Source organism: Arvicanthis niloticus, chromosome 2 (assembly GCF_011762505.2).
Source record: "Arvicanthis niloticus isolate mArvNil1 chromosome 2, mArvNil1.pat.X, whole genome shotgun sequence".
Lineage (NCBI taxonomy): Eukaryota > Metazoa > Chordata > Mammalia > Rodentia > Muridae > Arvicanthis > Arvicanthis niloticus.
Window position 1 is genome coordinate 83,592,714 of NC_047659.1, and position 13,376 is coordinate 83,606,089.

At 36.3% G+C, this 13,376-nt stretch overlaps 1 non-coding gene across 1 annotated transcript; it reads left to right on the forward strand.

The window, feature by feature from the left end:
* Nucleotides 1-12,256: 12,256 nt before the first annotated feature.
* LOC117704787 (small nucleolar RNA SNORA17) lies at nucleotides 12,257-12,392 on the forward strand. Its single transcript, XR_004606317.1, has one exon. It is a non-coding gene; the product is annotated as a small nucleolar RNA SNORA17 (small nucleolar RNA).
* Nucleotides 12,393-13,376: the final 984 nt, after the last annotated feature.

Below are 13,376 nucleotides of genomic sequence, written 5' to 3' on the forward strand. Positions count from 1 at the left end.
TTGAAACATCATAGTAAAACATTTTGTAAAATTAACAAATGCTGACAAAAAAATCAATGAAAATTCACAATGTTTTTTTCACCATAGCATGTGATAAAAGTTAGAATTTTGTCAAAAATCTGTAGGTTCTCAGCTCAGTAAATCAGTTAGAAAAGCATAAAGTGCACAAATAGTATCAGTAATATAAAATATACAGATATATTTTATATGTAATATACAGTGAGTAGAGAAAATTATATACATATATAAATATATATGGAGAGAGAAAGAGAGAGAGGGAGAGATAGAGAGATAAAACACTCAGGCTATCTAGAAAATACAATACATTTATGGAGAAGGTAAACTATCGTGGAAAATAACTGATAATAATAAAATAAAAATAACCTTGATCATTAACATGTACTCTACATTTTCATTTCTGTTGCTCACAGATCACAATGGTCATGAAAGTGAGTAAATATTTCTAGAGTAAAACACTACTAATAATCCCTCATTTTCTTTCTGCATTGTCTTAAATGAGCTCCATATGCAAATTTTTCTCATATCAAAATTAATACTAATTATAATTAGTAGTCTATTCTCAAGTTCTATACAAAACAATAGAATACACCTTGCATAGCATAGGAGAAAACTTTCTTGCTTAGGTACATATTAACACTCATTTTAAAAGTTTAAGCAACAATCCGAGAGGTAGAAAAAATGAGGAAGAAGGTAGAAAATGGAAGGGAAACAGTCAAAGAAGCTATGGAAAGTGATAGAGAGAGAGAGAAAGAGAGAGAGAGAGAGAGAGAGAGAGAGAGAGAGAGAGAGATAACTAGACAAAGAAAGCAGGCAGGTCAGATAACAATGAGTATGATCATAAAATCCAATTCCACCTTTCAATCAAATTATCTAGAACTACTCCTGGCTCTGAGATTGGAGAAGAAAAAGACCACTCCTTAACTGCCAATATAATAATGCATATAAAATTTGCTCTTTACTAGGTAATAGATATGTGAATGAGCCACAAATTATAATTGTCATACTTACTTAAGAAGCCATGAGTGTATTGAGCAGGAGACCCTGTAATAGCATAGCAGACATATTGACTCAGTATATGCAAAATTTAAATATCCAGAACCCTCAAAAAAAATTTCTATTTCTCTTCATGAACACCTCTAATAAGAGAAAATTTAGAGTATTCTCTTTAGTACAGTACAGTAGAGTGATGAGTGGCATGGGCTTTGAAATCAGCCCAGACTATTTCAAATTATTCTCCATTTCCCCTCTAAGCATGAGAAAATATTGATGAGATTTTTTGAAAAATATATACAGCATATGTATCTAATATACCTTCACCACTTACTATTTTTTAGACATAGCCACATACAAATGAAGAGCACATATATGCATGAATCATGCAATTATTATAATCAATAATGGTTGCAGAAGCCAAGTCAGGGGAAGTGTAAACTTATTTCTCTTTGTTTCTATTCAATGTAACATTTTATTAAATTAGTTTATTAATTAAAGTGTATCTACTGAGAATGTACTCTGTATTAAATGCTTAAAAACAGTTGCTATTAATATAATATATATAAGAACAGTATGGAAAATACTGCAGAAGCACCATCGACTATATAATGCCTAAGTAAACTAAAAAAGATAGCTGTAGCAAGATGATCAGATAATAAAATATTGAAAATGTTATATTTAATGACACTTTAATCAATTAAATATTTAAGGATAAAACTTGAGAAATTATTTCAAGCAAATGATCCATATCAGAAAGCAGGCCAGTGTGAGGAACTCTTGGATACTGGTGAAGAATACAGGTTGAAGGAAGGATAGAATTATTTAGAACACTCAAAATAAAATGACAGTTAAGTAGTGTTGCCTGGGCTTAGGCTATAAGATGACAGAGGAAATTATATTGAAATTATATTGAATATATTAGTAAATATATTCAAGGTAATGAACATATACATAGGAGACAAGAATTAATGAGAACAGTATTCAAGGTAGATGACCTGCTTATCAATGTGGTATATAAACTCTAAGGACAAAAAAAATAATAATTGCCTATGAATACCATTTTATCACACAACAACAACAACAAAAAATCCTCCTTCTTTAAAACAGAATCTTGTATTCTCTGATATTGTAGCTATTCCCCTTCACCTACCTTTTGTTCTAAAGGAAGAAAAACTAAATCAATGTCATTACGGAATAGGATGTGATCATTCCCAAAGTGTCAACTAGGCCATCTGCAGCATTATTGTAGGCAAAAAATAGCCCTACATTTGTTAGTATGGAAGCTAACTGTGACTCTGTGAGGAAGTGGTTACATAGTGCTGCAGATCTGGAATTTTCTGGGAGACTGAAATAGCATGACCTGAAGAATATCCCACAGGTATATTGGTTCTCCCCATGGGAGCCAAGGAAAGAAGCTGTTAATAGAGGGAAATAGATTTGTAAATCCCTTATGAAGAGACATTTTGATTTTCAGAGATTTTTTGGATATTACTTCATTTGTTACTAATTTTCCTTTTCTATTCTTGAGTTTTTATACATATATGCAATGTAGTATATCCAAACACAATTTCCAGCTTTCAATTCATCCAATATTCACATTAATCCATGCCTCTCCCAACTTTATGTCTTTTTCTTTTGTTCAATTAACCAATGAATCTACTTAATGTTTCTTATACGTGTAAGGGTATGAGGCCATGCATTGGAGCATAGACAAACAATCCATGATCACACTCTCAAGAGTAACTCTTCATACCCCAGCAGCTATCAACTGCTCACAGTTCCCTGGTTAAAGGTGGAGAGTTGTGAGCACCTCGTTGATCCAGGCTAAAATTACAACAGGCTTGATCTTGTGTAGATGTTGAGCAGGTAATCACAGACTCTGTAAGTTCATTAGTGCAACAGCTATGTCAAGTCTACCACATTCCTCTCCATCTTCCAATTCTTATGTTCATTATGCTTTCACTTTCATGATGTTCTGTGAGCCTTGGCCACACCTGTGAGGGACTTAGTAGCACTCCTTATTTGGCAACACACAGCCACCACACTTTCTTAAGATCCAGAGAGAGAAACAGAAACAAGGAATGGAATACCTACCCAACAAAGACAAGGACAGATATCAATACCCATCGGTCCAAACCAAGGTGCTCAGACACCACTTCAAAGAACACAATTAACATACAACACAATATGTTTTCACTAGAACTCAGCAACCCTACTACAGTATGCTCTGAGAAATGCAATATAGCTGAAGCAGAAGATGAGGACTTCAAAATAGCTATTATGAATGTGTTCATGGACAGTAAAAAGAATATTAATAAATCCATTAATAAAGTATGTAAAACCACAATGAAATTAAATGATGAAAAATTTTCCAGAAATGAAACTAGAAATAGACTGAATAAAAATAATGCAAACTGAGCTAAAATCTGAAATGTAATGTTTAGGAAGTCAAATAAAAATCTCAGAGGTAATCCTCATCAACAGAGTACAAGAGATATAAAACAGAATCTCAGGTATTAAGGACAAGATATAAGAAATTTATACCTAAGTCAAAGAAAATGTTAAACTTAAAAAATAATCTGGCCAGAAAACATCTAGGAAAACTGGGACACTGTAAATATGCAAATTTTATAACTAATAGTAATTAAGAAAAAAAGAAAACTAGGTCAATGAAAAAAAATATTTTCAACAACATTTTTGAAGAAAATTTCCCTCATCTAAAAGATGTGCTTTTCAAGGTATAAGAAGCATATAGAAAACCAAATAAACTGGACTAGAAAACAAAACCCCATGGTATGTAATAATAAGAACACTAAGCATACAGAAGAAAAGAATATTAAAACCAATAAGAGAAAAGAACATGTAAAAGCAGACATGTTAGAATAACACCTGACATCTCAATGAAAAATCTTAAAGCCTAAATTTCAGCAAAGACAACTATAACCAGGAAAATTTTCAATCACTATAGATGCAGAAAGCAAAACATTCCACAATAAAAAATTAAATTGTTTCTATCTACAAATCCAGCTTTACAGAAGGCTCTTGAAAGAAAAACTTAACTTCACCCCAAAAAATACAAGAAATAACCAAACCAGTTGATCAAAAAGGTGAGATGAACCAATATCGTATCAACAAATTATGAACACTGTTCATTGATAATTCTCAGTATTAAAATTCTTAATTACCAAATAAAAAGATAATATTAGAAAACATGATTCATTCTTCTGCTATACCCAAGAAATATACCTCACCATCAAGGATAAACATCACCTCATGTTAAAAGGCTGGAAAAATATATTGCAAGCAAATGGACCCAAGAAGCATGTGGGTGTAGCTAGTTTTACATGGGTCAAAATAGATTTCAAATCAAAACTAATGATAGATAAGGAAGATTACTATATATTTATCACAGGAAAAATCTAACATGAATACTGAAATATTTAGAATCACATTTATACAACAAATAAAAGAGCACCCAAATTTGTAAAAGAAATACTACTAAAACATATATGAACACTAACACATTAAAAATAGTGGATTTCAATACCCTACTCTCACCAATAGACAAATCAGGCAGACAGAAACTAAACAAAGACAGCTATACCACTCCTCAGCATATACCCAGAAGATGCTCCAACATATAAAAAGGACATATGCTCCACTATGTTTATAGCAGCCTTATTTATAATAGCCAGAAGCTGGAAAGAACCCAGATGTCCTTCAACAGAGGAATGGATACAAAAAATGTGGAACATTTACACAATGGAGTACTACTCAGCTATTAAAAATAATGAATTTGAGAAATTCTTAGGTAAATGGATGGAACTAGAAAATATCATCCTGAGTGAGGTAACCCAATCACAAAAGAACACACATGGTATTTACTCAGTGATATGCGGATATTAGCCCAAAAGCTTGAAATAGTCAAGATTCAACTAACTGACCACATGAAGCTCATGAAGAAGGAAGACCAAGTGTGGATGCCTCGGTCCTACTTGGAAGGAGTGACAGAATGCTCAAGGGAGCAAATATGGCTGCAAAGTGTGGGACAGAAAGTTAAGGAGGAGTCGTCTGGAGACCACTCTACCTTGGTATCCGTCCCATGTACAGTCACCAAAGATAGACATTGATATGGATGTCAGGAAGTACATGCTGACAGATATAGCTGTCTATATAGCTGTCTACTTGGAGGTCTGCCAGAGTCTGACATATCCAGAGGCAGATGCTCACAGCTACCCATTGATCTGATCAAGGGTTCCCAATGGAGAAGTTACAGAACTTAAGGAGCTGAAAGGGTTGGTGGCTCCAAGAAGAGAGCAACAGTGCCAACCAACCAGAGCTCCCCAGGGTCTAAACCACCAGCCTGGGAGTACAAAGGGAGACACTCATGACTTCAGCTGTATACTTAGGGGAGGATGGCCTTGTCAGGCATGGGTGGGAGAGGAGATCCTTGGTCCCATGAAGGCTGAACACCAGGCAGGGAGGAATTTGAGGGTGGGGAAGGAGGGCTGGGGGCAGGTGGGGGCACACCCTTGTGGAGACAGGAGAGGGGGGATGGGATAGAAGGTTCCTGGGAGGTAGGGAGAATGGGGTGAGGGGATAAAATCTGAAATGCAAACATAATATCCAATAAAAAATATGAAAAAAATAAAAATAAAAAAATAAACAAACTTTAAAAAAAAGAAAGACACAAAAGCCCCTAAAATGAAAACAAAACCTAAGCCCTCAGGCAGCCCACGCTCTGGACTGTAAGAATTCATTTTGGGCACAGCAAATTATTAGTAAAAAGTGAAATGTAAAAAAAACAAAACAAAAAAAAAAAAAACACGCTCAAGCTAAATGACTTTGCAAATCAAATAGATGTAATATATTTACAGAACATTTTCCCCATTCACAAAAGAATGCATTTTTTCCCAGAGGCTCATAGAGCTTTATACAAAATTGACAATATATTTGGACAAAATTTAAGGCTTAATGAATAAAATAAAATTGGGGACAAAAACCTGCATATTATTTGGCCACCATTGATTAAAGCTGTATATCAAGAACAACAGAAAGAACACAAAATCCTGGGAGCTAAACAACTTACTGTTGAATAAAAATAGGCAAAGACAGGAGTTATGAAGGAAAGTAAAAACATTTTAGAGTTGAATGAAAAAAATACAACATAACAAAACCTATGGGAAACATTGGAGGCATTTCTTTTTTTATTGGATATTTTATTTATATTTCAGATGCCATCCCTTTTCCCCAATTCCTCTCCCTAGAAAACCCCTATCCCATGCCCCCTTTTTCTTTTTTCTTTTATACAATTTTTTAAAAATGTTAATCAAAGGCTTTATAAGTTTGATAATACTCAATCAGAAGTGTACCGCAATACCCAACCTAGATATATCAACTATCTTTGACTTGTGGAGACACATGAACATCTGGAAGGCATTTCTACAAGGCAAATTCAGAGCACTAAGTGACTACAGTGAAGAGTGACTGGATATAAAATTAACTCAAATACATCAGTAGCCTTCCTTAATACAAATGGTAAATGGGCTGAGAAAAAAATTATTAAAATTAACATCCATTAAAATAGTCACAAATAATATAATATATCTTTCAGTATCCTTAACCAAACAAGTGAAATATCTGTTTGACACAAACTTCAAGTCTCTCAAGAAAGAAAATACGTGGAGCATGTAAGTGAGGGTCAGATGCCACAAAGGACATAATGAGGCAGTTTTCCATCATGCTTGCTATATAAAACATGGAGAATACAAACAGCAATAGCTGAATACTCCAGGAGTTGGTGTCAGGAACACAAACTCTGTCACCACAGACTGATTCACTCCTTTTATTAGATCTGTTGACAGTGCTGCCTGAAGAAAGAAACAGAAGAAACTTAAATTATAATTATATTAATGTAAAGTCCTGCATATATAAAGAAGTTCAGAGCATCACTAGTCATCAAAGGATCATAACTCCAGACTGCAGTGAAATATTGCTTCACATTTTCCATAAATAACAAGGGAAGGTAGATGGGAAATATTGTGAGAAGAAAAGAAAGAAAAGGAAAATAAGGTGATTGTATTTTAATTTCAAAATCTTGAATAAAATTTAAAGATAATAAGTTTGGTTGGATTTTAAAGGAGAGTGCCCTTGTAAACTCTTAATGTGAAAATAAATCCAAAAATCATCAAATCCTGCTACAAAAGCCTGTACATAACAAAACTGGAGAATCTAGATGAAATGGATAATTTTCTAGACAAATAACACATACCAAAGCTAAATCAGGAGCTGATAAACTATCTAAACAGGCCCACATCCTCTAAGAAAATGGAAGTCCTTAAAAACCTGTCAACCAAAAGAAGCCTAGCACCAAATGGCTTTAGTGCAGAATTCTATCAAACCTTCAAAGAAGAGCTAATACAAGCATGCCCCAAGCACTTCCATAATATAGAAACAAAAGAAACACTATATAATTCATTCTAGAAAGCCACAATTGCTCTGATCTCTAAACCACACAAGGCTCCAACAAAAAAAAAGAGAACTTCAGATCAATTTTGTTTATGAATATCAATGCAAAAATACTCAATAAAACTCTTGCACACTAAATCCAAGAACACATCAAAACCATTGTTCACTATGATCAAGTAGGCTTCATCCCAGGGATGCAAGTTTGATTCAATACATGAAAATTCATACAGACCCTAAAAGAACACAAATGCCAGCCAAGGCTACTATAACCTGCAAAACTCTCAATTACCATAGATGAAGAAAGCAAGATATTCCATGACAAAACCAAATTTACACACAATATCTTTCCACAAATCCAGACCTACAAAGGATAATAGATGGAAAACTCCAAGACAAGGAGGGAAACTACACCCTAGAAAAGTCAAGAAAGTAATCTTCTTCCAACAGACCCAAAAGAAGATAGCCATACAAAAATAACTGCACCTCTAATAACAAACATGAAAGGAAGCAACAATAACTTTTCCTTAATATCTCTTAACATCAATGGACTAAATTCCCCAATAAAAAGAAATAGACTAACAAACTAGATACCTAAAATGACCCAGAATTTTTCTGCATGCAGGAACCATACCTCAAAACTACCTCAGAGTAAAAGGCTAAAAAACAATTTTCCAAGCAAATGGTCCCAAGAAACAAGCTGGAGTAGCCATTCTGATATCAAATAAAATCAACTTTCAACCAAAAGTTATCAAAAAATATTAATAAGGAAGGACACTTCATACTTATCAAAAGAAAAGTCTACCAAGACGAACTCTCAGTTCTGAATATCTACGCTCCAAATGCAAGGACACCCACATTCATAAAAGAAACATTACTAAAGTTCAAAGCATACATTGCAACTTACACAATAATAGTGGTAGATTTCAACACCCCAGTCTCAGCAATAGACAGATCATGGAAACAGAAACTAAACAGAGACACAGTGAAATTAAGAGAAGTTATAAACCAAATGTATTTAACAGATATCTGTAGAACATTTCATCCTAAAACAAAAGAATACTCTTTCTTCTCAGCACTTCATGAAACCTTCTCTAAAATAGACCATATAATTGGTCACAAAACAGACCTTGACAGATACAAAAAGATTGAAATAATCTCATGCATCTTATCAGATCACCACAAATTAAAACTGGTCTTCAATAACAACAAAAACAACAGAAAGCTCACATACACATGGAAACAACAAAATTCTACTCAATGAACTTAGTCAAGGAAGAAATAAAGAAAGAAACTAAAGACATTTTAGAATTTAATGAAAATGAAGGTGCATCATACCAAAACTTATGGCATACAATGAAAGCAATGCTAAGAGGAAAACTAATAGCTCCAAGTGCCAAAAACAAAACAAACAACAACAACAACAAAAAAAAAAAACCTGGAGAGAGCATATACTAGCAGCTAGACAGCACACCTGAAAGCTCAAGAAACAAAAAGAAGCAAATACACACAAGAGAGGTAGACAGTAGGAAATAATCAAATTCAGGGCTGAAATCAACCAAGTAGAAACAAAAAGAACTATAAAAAGAATCAACAAAACCAGGAGCTGGTTCTTTGAGAAAATTAACAAGATAGACAAACCCTTAGCCAGACTAACCAGAGGGCACAGAGACAGTATCCAAATTAATAAAATCAGAACTGAAAATGTAGACATAACAACAGAAACTGAGGAAATTCAAAAATATCATCATATCCTACTACAAAAGCCTACACTCAACAAAACTGGAAAATGTGGATGAAATGGAAAATTTTCTAGACAGATGCCAGGTACCAAAGTTAAATCAAGATCAGATAAACCACATAAACAGTCCCATAACTCCTAAGGTAACACTAGCAGTCATTAAAAGTCACCCCACCATTGGGAACTTCTTGATCAGTTCAATGGTTAGCTGTGAGCATCCATATCTGTATATGTCAGGAGCTGAAAGAGCTTGTGACCCCATGGGGAGAGCAACAATACCAACAAACCAGAACTCCCAGGGTTTAAACCGCCAGCCTGGGAGCACATAGGGAGGGACCCATGGCTCCAGCTGTATATGTAGGGGAGGATGGCCTTGTCCGGCATAGGTGGGAGAGGAGATCCTTGGCCCTGTGAAGGCTGGATGCCCAGTGTGGGGAAATTTGAGGATGGGGAGCTGGGAATGGGTAGGTGGGTGGGTGGCACATCCTCATAGAAGCAAAGAACGAATAGTTTTAGTGCAGAATTCTATCAGACCTTCAAGGAAGACCTAATACCAATTCCCTTCAAACTTTTCCATAAAATAGAAACAGAAGGAACACTATCCAATTCATTCTATGAAGTCACAATTATGCTCATACCTAAACCACACATAGACCCAACAAAGAAAGAGAACTTCAGACTGATATCCCTTATGAATAGCAATGCAAAAACACTCAATAAAATTCTGACAAACTGAATCTAAGAACACATCAAAACAATTGTCCATCATGATCAAGTAGGCTTTATCCAGGAATGCAGGGATGGTTCAATATACAGAAATCCATCAATGTAACACACTATATAAACAAACTCAAAGTAAAAACCACATGATCATCTCACTAGATGCTGAGAAAGCATTTGACAAAACTTAGCACCCCTTCATGGTAAAAGTCCTGGAAAGATCAGGAATTCAAGGCCCATACCTAAACATAGTAAAAGCAATATACAGCAAACCAGCCAACATAAAACTAAATGGAGAGAAAATTTAAGCAATTCCACTAAAACCAAGGATTAGACAAGGCTGTCCACTCTCTCCCTGTCTATTCAATATAGTACTGAAAGTCCTAGCCAGAGCAATTAGACAACAAAGGAAGTCAAAGGGATACAAATAGGAAAGGAAGAAGTCAAATATCACTATGTGCAGATGATATGATAGTATACTTAAGTGACCCTAAAACTTCCACCAGAGATCTCCTAAACCTGAGAAACAACTTCAGCAAAATGGCTGGATATAAAGTTAACTCAAATAAATCAATAGGCTTCCTCTACTTAGAGGATAAACAGGCTGAGAACGAAATTAGAGAAATGACACCCTTCACAATAGTCACAAATAATATAAAATTCCTTGGTGTGACTCTAGCCAAGCAAGTGAAAGATCTGTATGACAAGAACTTCAAGTCCCTGAAGAAAGAAATCAAAGATCTCAGAAGATGGAAAGATTTTCCACACTCATGGATTGGCAGAATTAATAGAATAACAAATGGCCATCTTGCCAAAAGCAGTCTACAGATTCAATGCAATCCCCATCAAAATCCAATTCAGTTCATACAGTTAACAAGAGCAATCTGCAAATTCATTTGGAATAACAAAAAACCAGGATTGAGAAAACTATTCTTAACAATAAAAATCTTCTGAGGGAATCACCATCCCTCACCTAAAGCTGTACTACAGAGAGGTGGTGATTTAAAAAAAAAAAAAAAAAAAAAACTGCATGGCATTGGTACAGAGATAGGCAAGAAGATCAATGGGAAAGAATTGAAGACCCAGAAATGAATACATACACCTATAGTCACTTGATCATTGACAAAGGAGCTAAAACCATCCAGTGGAAAAAAGACAGCATTTTCAACAAATGGTGCTGATTAAACTGGAGGTCGGCATGCAGAAGCAGAATGCGTATTGATCCATTCTTATGTCCTTGTACAAAGCTCAAATCCAAGTGGATCAAGGACCTCCACATAAAACTAGGTACACTGAATCTAAAAGAAGAAAAAGCCTTGGGAAAGAACCTTGAACTCATTGGCACAGGGGAAATTTCCTAAACAGAATTCCAATGGCTCAGGCTCTAAGATCAAGAATTGATGAATGGGACCTCATAAAACTGGAAAGCTTCTGTAAGGCAAAGAACATAGTCAACAAGACAACTCTGCAACTTACAGATTGGGAAAAAATCTTCACTAACCCCACATCTGATAGAGGGCTACTATCCAAAATATATAAAAAACTCAAGAAGCTAACCATCAAAAAAAACTAAACAACCCAATCAAAAAATGGGGTACATAACTAAACCAAGAATTCATATCAGAGGAATCTCAAATGGCTGAGAAGCACCTTAAGAAATGTTCAAAGGGGGTAAGGGATTTAGTTCAGTGGTAGAGTACTTGCCTAGCAAGTGCAAGTCCCTGGGTTTGGTCCTTAGCTCTGAAAAAAAAAAAAAAAGACAAAAAATAAAATAAAAAAGAAATGTTCAAAGTCATTAGTAATCAAATAAATGCAAATCAAAATGACCCTGAGATTCCACCTTATACCAATCAGAATGGCTAAGATCAAAACCTCAGGTGACAGCCCATGTTGGTGAGGATGTGGAGAAAGTAGAACACTCCTCAATTGCTGGTGGGATTACAAACTGGTACAGCCACTCTGGAAATCAATCTGGAGGTTCCTCAGAAAATTGAAAATAGATCAATTTGAAGACCCAATAATACCACTCTTGGGAATATACCTAAAAGAAGCCCCACCATGCCACAGGGGCATGTGTTCCACTATGTTCATAGAGGCCTTATTTGTGATAGCCAGAAGCTGGAAACAATCCAGATGTCCCACAACAGAAGAATGGATACAGAAAATGTGGTTCATTTATACAATGGACTACTCAACTATTAAGAAGGAGGACAACATGTGCTTTGCAAGAAAATGGATGGAACTAGAAAATATCATCCTGAGTTAGGTAACTCAGACTCAAAACGACATGCAACAACAACAAAACCTACAAAGAGTTCTGTATCTAGAGGCATTGCAGATGTAGCTGATATGCCTGCCACATATGTGTCAGTAGGTGGCAGAGAAGCAAGAGGCTATGTCTATGCTCTTTGTTCTGACCTATGAACATCTAAATTATTAGTAGTCTAACATTCCCTGAAAAAACCAAGCCTGAGACAACCACAAGTCTAGCACCAGGCAGGCCTGGATGGTCTCCCAGTATGGGGACACAAACCAGAGACTAGAACTTTACTTGGGAACCAGACAAGAGTGAGCCTGAAACAGAGGATCCTTAAAGGGGAACATTTTGGCAGGCCAGGTGAAGAGTGAGCCTTTGATGATCACCAGACTGGGCCCACACAGGCTAGGGGTATGGGGAGAACATATCCAAGATGACCCCTGCCCAGTATCACAAAACATGATTGGGGCATAGCATTCCTGAGACTATTCCTGAGATGATTCCAGAGACTCAGAGACCCCAGGCAGCACTAAGAGAAACAAGTAAGTGATGGAGAAATGGAAAAGAAAGAGAAATATAAGGCTTATGGGCACATAAAGACAGGCAGAACTGGAGACTCAAGGGTACTGTTGTGAGTACCCAGTGATGCCACCTAAGACCATGGTGGGGTCCTCGACTGTTCTGCCTCTGGGTGGGGGTGGGGAGCAAAGCCTGGAGTAACACAGTGTGTCACCACCAAAGGCAAGGTGGACACCAGGACATGTAGATGTCTGAGAGCTGTACAGAATGTTTACCTCACATATAGTCAGCTGCAGTACTTGGGAGAACAGCCCCCTTCACATTGCCAGATTTGTGGATGAGCCAGCCCTGAGGATACAAGTATGAGAGAACTGGCAATACCACTCATCTTCTGTGAGATGGCACAGTTTAGGGAGGGATACCTTCCTCTCTCCTCAAACCTCACCACTTGAGGCAGATGGGAGACCTGGATCTTGGGTTCAAGAGAGCAGTAGAGCTATCCCTGCCTCTCTCGACAGCTGCAGCACCTTGCCTGGGAAGTACAGTAGAGCTTACCCTGGTGACAAGGGAGTGGGGAGCCAGCCTCAGGGTGTAAGCATAGGAAATCTGGCCCTACCACTTGTCTGCATCACAGTGACATGGGCAAGGGAGAGGTGCATC